This window comes from Capricornis sumatraensis, chromosome 21 (genome assembly GCF_032405125.1).
Source record: "Capricornis sumatraensis isolate serow.1 chromosome 21, serow.2, whole genome shotgun sequence".
Taxonomy (NCBI): Eukaryota; Metazoa; Chordata; class Mammalia; order Artiodactyla; family Bovidae; genus Capricornis; species Capricornis sumatraensis.
In genome coordinates, this window is record NC_091089.1 from 16,342,243 (window position 1) to 16,352,002 (window position 9,760).

Genomic DNA, 9,760 nt, shown 5'->3' on the forward strand with positions numbered 1-9,760 from the left:
GCCTTCTCATGCTCCTCTCAAAAATAATAAGCACCTTAATATTCTCTTCAGTCAACTCAGCTGAGGAAAGGATAAAACAAGTCAGAATCACAAAGCCTAACTACTTCATTCTGGGTCCGTGCCTATGGAACAAATGGAGGGGGTTTAGGACCGTGCCTCTATTTTGTCAGTAATACCTAACACGGATCCTGACAAATTACCCAAAAAAGGGCTATCAGAAGTCTAGAGGGAGAAACAGAGAAAAAGAGAAAAGGGGAAAGAGAAAAGGTTGGGAGAGGAAGAAAGAAGGAGAGATTGAAGCAGGCTGGAGCTGTTTCTGACCACACTCAAAGCCAAGATGCACACTGTAAATATTTAGCTACTGAGTTTGCCCACCCACATTCTGCTCACCACATTAATGAGAACAGTTGAGAGTCGGTGTATTTGCAAACAGTCCCACCCAAACACAACAAAAACTGGCAAAATTGAAGAGGGTATCCCAGCATTTCTGTTAGTCATTTACCATGGCTGCCCACAGAGCATTACATTTTTCAGAGACAGGGACATGATATTCTCATTTACTGTAGTAGAACAAATAAGTCTAACAATTTAATTAGAAGTGGGATACACGGGATGACAAAGATATCCTTCACACACACAAACACACATGCAATAAATTGAGTTATTCAGTAATATATATATTATATATATATATATATATATATATACACACACACACACACACACACACACACTTAGTATAATATGCTAAGTATACATATATACTTAGTAGATTTTGTAAGAGGAAACAAATACTCATCATAAAAAATTATAAAATAAAATCTAACCTGCTCCCTTCATCTTTGTCTATACCTCATATACGTATACAGTGTCTGGAATATCAGTTCAGCTCAGCTCTGTCACAGAGTCATGTCCAACTCTTTGTGACTCCATGGACTGCAGCACACCAGGCTGCCCTGTCCATCATCAACTCCCAGAGCTTACTCAAACTCATGTCCATTGAGTCGGTGATGCCATCCAACCATCTCATCCTGTTATCCCCTTCTCCTGCTGCTTTCAATCGTTCCCAGAATCAGGGTCTTTTCCAATGAGGTGGTTCTTTGCATCAGGTGGCCAAAGTATTGGAGCTTCAGCTTTAGCATCAGTCCTTCTAATGAATATTCAGGACTGAGTTCCTTTAGGATTGACTGGTTTGATCTCCTTGCAGTCCAAGGGACTTTCAAGAGTCTTCTCCAACACCACTGTTCAAAAGTATCAATTATTCAGCACTGAACTTTCTTTATAGTCCAACTCTCACATCCATACATGATTACAGGAAAACCATAGCTTTGACTAGATGATACTTTGTAGGCAAAGTAATATCTCTGCTTTTTAATATGCTGTTGGTCATAGCTTTTCTTCCAAGGAGCAAGAGTCTTTTAATTTCATGCTGCAGTCACCATTTGCAGTGATTTTGGAGCCCCCCAAAATAAATTTTGTCACTGTTTCATTGTTTCCCTATTTATCTGCCATGAAGTGATGGGACCAGATACCATGATCTTAGTTTTCTGAATGTTGAGTTTAAGCCAACTTTTTCACTCTCTTCTTTCACTTGCATCAGGAGGATCTTTAGTTCTTCTTTGCTTTCTGCCATAAGGTACTGTCATCTGCATATCTGAGGTTATTGATATTTCTCCCAGAAATCTTGATTCCAGCTTGTGCTTCATCTAGCCTGGCATTTTGCACAATGTACTCTGCATAGAAGTTAAATAAGCAGGGTGACAATATACAGCTTTGATGTACTCCTTTCCCAGATTGGAACTAGTCTGCTGTTCTATACCCAGTTCTAACTGTTGCTTCTTGACCTGCACACAGGTTTCTTAGGAGGCAGTTAAGGTGATCTGGTATTCCCATCTCTTTAGAAATTTTCCAGTTTGTTGTGAACCACACAGTCAAAGGTTTTGGTATAGTCAATAAAGCAGAAGTAGATGTTTTCCTGGAATTCTTTTTCTTTTTCAATGATCTAACGGATATTGGCAATTTGATCTCCAATTCTAAATCCAGCTTGAATATCTGGGTTTCATGGTTCATGTACTGTTGAAGCCTGGCTTGGAGAATTTTGAACATTATTTTGCTACATGTGAGATGAGCATGGGTAATTGTGTGACAATTTGAACATCCTTTGGCATTACCTTTCTTTGGGATTAGAGTGAAAATTGACTGTTTCCAGTCTTATGGCCACTTTTGGCATATTGAGTGCAGCACTTTAACAGCATCATCTTTTAGGATTTGAAACAGCTCAACTGGAAATCCATCACCTCGACTAGCTTTGTTCATAGTGATGCTTCCTAAAATCCACTTAACTTTGCATTCCAGGATATCTGGCTCTAGGTGAGTGATTATACCATTATGATTATCTGGGTCATGCAGATCTTTTTTGTATAGTTTTTCTGTATATTCTTGCTACTTTTTAAAAAGATCTTCTGCTTCTGTTAGATCCATACCATTTCTGTCCCTTATAGTGCCCATCTTTGCATGATATATTTCTGCATATATGTCTGGCATGTAAAAAAAATTCTGGCATATAGCAGGCATTTAATAAATATGTGACTGAGTTGAAGAAATTATAACATTAGCTTATTTGAACAGTTGTTGCCTTGGTCTGGAAAAATAGTATTATTCTTCACACATTTATGCTGAAGTGATGTCTATTTACCCAAAATGGTCATCTCTTCTAAGGACAGGTCAACAGTTCATCTGAAAAAGATACAGAAGAAAGCAAACAAAATTTTAGCCAATGCACATTCTCATATACTGTTGAGGAGACTAAATACTTAATTACCTAGATTGCAATTATTTATACTTTAATTGTGTCATCACTTTGCATTCACTCAACAATTTTTAAAAGTTATATATTGAGAATCTACTGTGTGCCAAAGCCCATGGAGGGTGCTAGGAATACAGTAATAAGACAGAGTGATTCCCTGCTTCTATTTTAGTGGAGAAGACAGAAAATAGCAATTTATTATAATGTGAGTTTACTACAAAGAAAAATTACAACATTTAATTCATCCTACATGTCCCTTTGGTACTACAAGCATATTGTATGTTCCTATAATTTGTTGCCCTTATATAAAAATTAATCATAAATATATCTTAACAATTATAAATATATCTGGTTTTCCTAGGAAGCAAAGAAATTAGGTTATTCAGTCCTTAGCAATCTGGAAGATTTTACCTAATTGTCAAATGCTATAAAAGTTCCATTATATTCCATTTAACTGCTTTGGAAAGGACCTTTCTCTTTTTGTGAATTGATGGGAAATTAAACTTTATCGAACTAAACTCCATACACATCTAAAAAGCACCTATCAATCTATGATATTCCAACACATAGAATCACCAAAAAGCATTCCTTTTACAGTGGTCAGTTATCACACAGCATTTATTGTTTAGGTCGTAGACCCAGCCAAAGTGATACTCTAGGGAGTTAAAAAATGAAAATTTACACAGTTTACACAAAATTTGCACAACTTACTCAAAAATGAGAGCTTCCCAGAAAACTAAAAAGTTAATTATCTTGTTTCCAGGTTAGGAATACTAATGAAGAAGAAGGTGTAGGAAGGGAGCAGCCAGAAGTAGACAAAAACAGGAAGTAAGGTAATAAAGCCTAAAGGATAATCACATTATCAGACAATGAGTGATTATCATGTGCCAAGCACCTTTCTAAGCACTGACTTTTGCTCCTCTCACAAGCCTGTAAGGCAGCTACTGTCATAAGCTACCTACTACCCTAAAGTGAAGTCGCTTAGTCGTGTCCAGCTCTTTACAACCAAATGGACTGAAGTCTATCAGGCTCCTCCGTCCATAGACTTTTCAGGCAAGAGTACTGGAGTGGGTTGCCATTTCCTTCTCCAGGGGATCTTCCTGACCCAAGGATCAAACAAACCCAGGACCCCTGCATTGCAGGCAGACTCTTTACCGTCTGAGCTACATTGGGTACCCTAGGTAGCTGAGACTTCTATGCAGATAATTTTACATAAATGTTCTCTAATCCGTCCAACAATTTGGCCCTCTTGTGCCCAATCTGCAACTGAGGAAACTGTGGTTCAAAGGAACTGAGTAACTTTCTGTGGTAAGATTTCTTGTGCCTGTGAGTGTGCATAAAAATTCAGTCATGTCCAACTCTGTGCGACGCCATGGATATGTAACACTCCAAGCTCCTCTGTTCATGGAATTTTCCAGGCAAGAATACTGGAGTAGGTTGCCATTTCCTACTCCAGGGAGTCTTCCCGACACAGGAATCAAGCCCACATCTCTGCATCTTCTGCACTGGCAGGTGTATTCTTTACCACTGCACCCCATGATTCCTTAAATAGCAAGTAATTGGGTAAGACCTGATCCAAAGTAGAGTGACCATACATCCCAGTTTGAATGGGGAAGTTGCATTTTATTCCTGTTGTCCTGATTAATTATAGTGTCCCATTTCACTCTCAAGAGTGTCCTGGTTTGGATGCAGTGATATTATCCTCTACCCCAAAGGCATAACCTCTCCACTCGGTCATGCCTTCTCCACATCGCAATGGCTTTCAGTACATACCTTTGGCATAAAAGCAAGGGAAACATACTACAAAAAAGAACAACTGCTCTAAATGGATGACGATCCTGAATCATTCAGAGAAAAGGAAAAATGGATTATTCAGTTAAATTACTTTCAAGAGCAAGAATCTATTAAAGGAAAGAATACTTATAAAGTGATGCTGTCCCAAGTAAAAGTTAAGTTCAATTAAAACTAACCAGAGGAATGGAGTTTTAAAGAAATTTTTATCCCAAACTGTTGCAGTTTTAACTTTTGAGCGTAAAGAGAATACATCTTAGTTGTCTAGAAAATTTATTGTTTTTGACCCTTTCTTAGTCTTGCCAGAAAGAGGAATTGTGTCATTTTTTCCCCCAGAAAAATGCTCTCCCCACAACTTGCAAAAAAAAAAAAAAAAATTCCAAACTCATTGTCAAGTGTGACTGATTCAGTTCAAACATTTACTATGCACCATATGGGGACTTCCCTGGGGGCTCAGATGGTAAAGCATCTGCCTACAATGCGGGAGACCGGGATTCAATCCCTGGGTCGGGAAGACCTCCTGGAGAAGGAAATGGCAACCTACTCCAGTATTCTTAACCAGAAAATCCCATGGGTGGAAGAGCCTGGTAGGCTACAGTCTATGGGGTCGCAAAGAGTCCGGACATGACTGAGCAACTTCACTTTCACTTCCCTTAATACACCATATGATCTTGGGCAGGTTACTCATTCACCCTGCCATTTTTCTAGAATGCAAAATTAGAACAACAGCAAAATATCACCCACTGGAATGCAGAGAGGACAGTATAAAATAATGCAGGTTAACACTCAGAAGGGTGAATAGTGCTAGGCCCAGAAGAAGTGCTTGTTTACTTGTGATAAATATTATCATTTAGGTTAACCCTAGTTCAAATTCTGTCCCCGTTAGGAAAGTGAAATTCCAAATTGAAGAAACAAGGTCAAATCTAGCCAAAATGAATCATTGCTATTAATAAAAATATACCTCACAATACACTTAAAATTTAAAGCTAAAGGAGTCCCTGCTGCTGCTGCTGCTGCTGCTAAGTCGCTTCAGTCATGTCCTACTCTATGCGACCCCATGGACGATAGCCTGCCAGGGTTCCGCATCCCTGGGATTCTCGAGGCAAGAATACTGGAGTGGGTTGCCAGTTCCCTTTCCAATGCATGAAAGTGAAAAGTGAAAATGAAATCATTCAGTCATGTCCGACTCTTCATGACCCCATGGACTGTAGCCTACCAGGCTCCTCCATCCATGGGATTTTCCAGGCAAGAGTACTGGAGTGGGTTGCCATTGTCTTCTCCTAAAGGAGTCCCTAAAACCACCTAATTCAATTACTTCATCTGACTTCATCTTATACAAAAGGAAAATGGAATCGACAAGATGATAAAACTTCCACAATACATAAAATCAACTAGTAGCAAAGCTAGATATGCATTTTGTGCCTACAAAGGCTTGAGTGTGGGAACGACTTGGCCTGTGTGATGAATAAAACTCACCTTCCACAGAGTAGCTATATAGTCTCACACAAGTTTATTTAATATTTCTGAAACTCGTTATTCTCAGTTGATGGAGATGAGGATTAAAGTTCTTTGTCAGAGTATTGTGAGGATTAAAATAAGTAACATGGAAAGAGCCCTGAGTCATACTCATACTCACAATAGGGTGCCCATAGCTGCCCAGCTGCCAGAAGGGAATTTGTCAGTCTCTCAAACTGCACACATCTTTCAGCTTAGATAGTTCACTTCTAGAAGTGCATTCTATAAGTGAAATTTTGTTCAAGGATGTTCACTGCAGCTTTAACTGTAAAAATAACCAAAAAATATCTATCGAGAGGGAAATGCTGCTAAAAAAGAGAGATTTTCTACAAAGTGGCAATGATAAGTCTTTTGAAAATGTCAAATAAATAAAAAGGAATGCCACTGAATAATATATGCAAAAGTTTTGAATCTATTCATACCAAAGCAATATGAAAATATAAATATGTATATACAAATCCAGTTTTTATAAAGCCTCTTATGAGACCAGCAGTGTTTAAAGAAAGAGGGAAATAAAGATAATCATACCTTTTTTCTATATACCCTCTTATCTTTAAAAACTTGTCATAAGAATACTTTCATATATTATCTTTAAAATAGAAAAGTCTATCATAGCAGATACTAGTAGATACTAAAAGTCTCCTTCTGTCCATACACCTCATTTCTTAGTGCTATTATTTTCATTTTATTATTATTATTGCTTAGTGTTATTATTTTTATTTTATTATTATTATTGCTATTCCTAGTCATTTTAACTTCAGACACAAGTTTAGAAACAAATATTCTTTCAAGGACTACTCTACCCCCTAGAAAGCTTTTCCACAGGGCTTCTGATATGGCAGTTTGTTTATGACCTGCACTAAAGGTCCACATCCCACAGCCTGAGCCAGGGGATGAACGAAGGTTAATAAAAACACATAAAGGAAAGGCAGGGGCATCTCCTTCATCTCTGTTTGTGATGTCACTTGTCTCTCTGTTAAACTGCAGTCAAGACAATAAAAGGAAATAGGCTGTGAAAAATGAAAGAGCCCTCTATTCATAAAAATAGTTCAAATGGAAGAAGCCATTTAATGGAAAAGGGACCACTAACATGTAAACTAGTGAGTGGGAGAGGGACACATAAAACCCCTAAGACATTTCATTAACCACAAATTATTGAAGGCAGCTCAAATCTTTCCCCCCAAATTATGTTTATATTCCAGAGTAATGGATATCCTCAAGAAAATTTTCAGACTGATGTTTCTGCTGCAAAGACAATAGGCAAAAGCAATACGTTTGACTATAGGATCTGCCCTACTGATATGAGAGCCCTTAGAAGAAACACAACCCCTATTGGGCATGATGAATGGGATGGCATGGTATAGATGTACAGGAGATGTGACGTCTCCTTCCACTTCAGTTCACCTTCCTGAATAAATAAATCGAAGATCTCACAAAAACTAGCAACTTCATCTCTGGACTGGTGCTTCTGCTGCTAAGTCGATTCAGTCGTGTCTGACTCTGTGCGACCCCATAGATGGCAGCCCACCAGGCTCCTTCATCCCTGGGATTCTCCAGGCAACAATACTGGAGTGGGTTGCCATTTCCTTCTCCAATGCATGAAAGTGAAAAGTGAAAGTGAAGTCGCTCTGGACAGTCTCACCTAAAATGAAGATAATAATGTATGCCTTACCTATCTTTCATAGCTGTTATGATGCTTACGTGTATACATATGACTATTACAGATTTCTCCCTTTAAATCATGCCAGTCACTCAGATACCACCCAGCCGGTGCCCCAGTAATCTTGTAGACCCCTCAGGTAGAAAGTGAAAGTCAAGTCGCTCAGTTGTGTCCGACTCTGCATTCCCGTGGACTGCAGCCCACCAAGCTCCCCTGTCCATGGGATTCTCCAGGCAAGAATACTGGAGTGGATTGCCATTTCCTTCTCCAGAAGATCTTCCCGACCCAGAAATCGAACCCAGGTCTCCCACATTGCAGGCGGACGCTTTAACCTCTGAGCCACCAGGAAGCCCGGTGGTAAAGAATCTGCCTGCCAGTGCAAAAGACATAAGAGACATGGTTCTATCCCAGCATCAGGAAGATCCCCTGGAGGAGGGCATGGCAACCCACTCCAGTATTCTTGCCTGGAGTATCCCCATGGATCGAGGAGACTGGTGGGCTACAGTCCATAGGGTCGCAAAGAGTCGCACACGACTGACGTGACTTAGCACTCACGCACTTTACGACCACGTCTATTTTCCCTCATTCTTTCCATTCCTGAATTTGCATAATTTCAAATCAAACTTTATGCTGAACAGCTCCACATTTAATGGGAACAAATAGAACTTCATGTTTTGATTCCCTCTGCCTTAAAGTGCTAGCCTATAGGCAAAAATTTTGGCAGACTCTCTGTTCAAATTGATCCACCCCCAAGTCTGCCCTTAGCCTGAGTGTGATTCACAATTACAGAATATGCCCTTGAAAGCACTCCAGGCGGTCTCCTTGGGACTTTAGACATCTCACTTTTAATACTGACAGAATCAATCTAATTTCAAGTAAATGAGAATTCATATTAAAAAATAGGATACTGTGACTTGGCAAGGGTTTTTGCAAAGAAACCTTCATTCATGTTCACTACCTTAGATTAATCGAGGTGTAAGAGGGGATGAGTTAGTTGGGGAGGATTTTTACAACAGATCACCAAAGCCAAAAATACACACAGCAGGGCTCTAAAAGATCTGTTTCAATTTGGCGACCAGATAGCTTCAAAGAACAAGGGGAAGAGATTACCACTTAGAAACATCACTCTAGCTTTAGGCAGGTTTTACTCAAAGTATGGACAAAAATCTCATTTTCTCACACTGAGTTTCTTCCTAAGGGCTATGTTAGGGCCTTCTGTACCACGGGGATTTTATCCATGAGCCAGATCAGATTTCAGAAATCTTCCTCATTCAGAATTTCATTCTTCTGCAATTTTGTTGTTCACCATTATGAATTGACACCAAAAATATCTAAACAAAAAGGCTTTGTTTGATATGCAATATTACTCAACCTCCATATTTTCTAAAATAGCAAAATAAAGGATATTTATAAATAAAGCATTCAAATCATCAGTGAGTTGTCAAAAAGACAGCTTTTGGAAAACAAAAATGAAATATAGTAATCACTGCCCTCAGGCATAACTGCTTTATAGATTTAGATAGTACCTGGTTGACTAAATCCTTAATCTACCATGAGTGTCAGCTGCCTGTTTGTAAAAAAAATTAGGTTGAGTTTTATCATCTCTAAGATGGCTTCCAGATTTAAAGCTTCATAAATCTGTGAAATGTTGATTTACATTTTAAAATTTATCTTGCAGTGTTTTTTTATAGTTTAGGGGTTTGTTTAACTTCACGAAAAAAAACAGGTTGATTGCCCCATTGCAGCCTCGGTTTACTGTTTGTAAGAACTGGGGGTCATTTACGCCATAAACTTGAGATTACATTCAAGAAATCTAAAGTCTATTAAAATAACATGTCATGTCTTTTGCTTTTTAAGGACAATCTGTCCCATTTTCTTGTTGTTATTGAAGGTATTAGAGAATTTTACTGGTAATGATTATTACTATATTATTACTACATGAAGTTAAAGATTTTTTAAAAATATTTTGTTTCCTGCTTTAATATTTG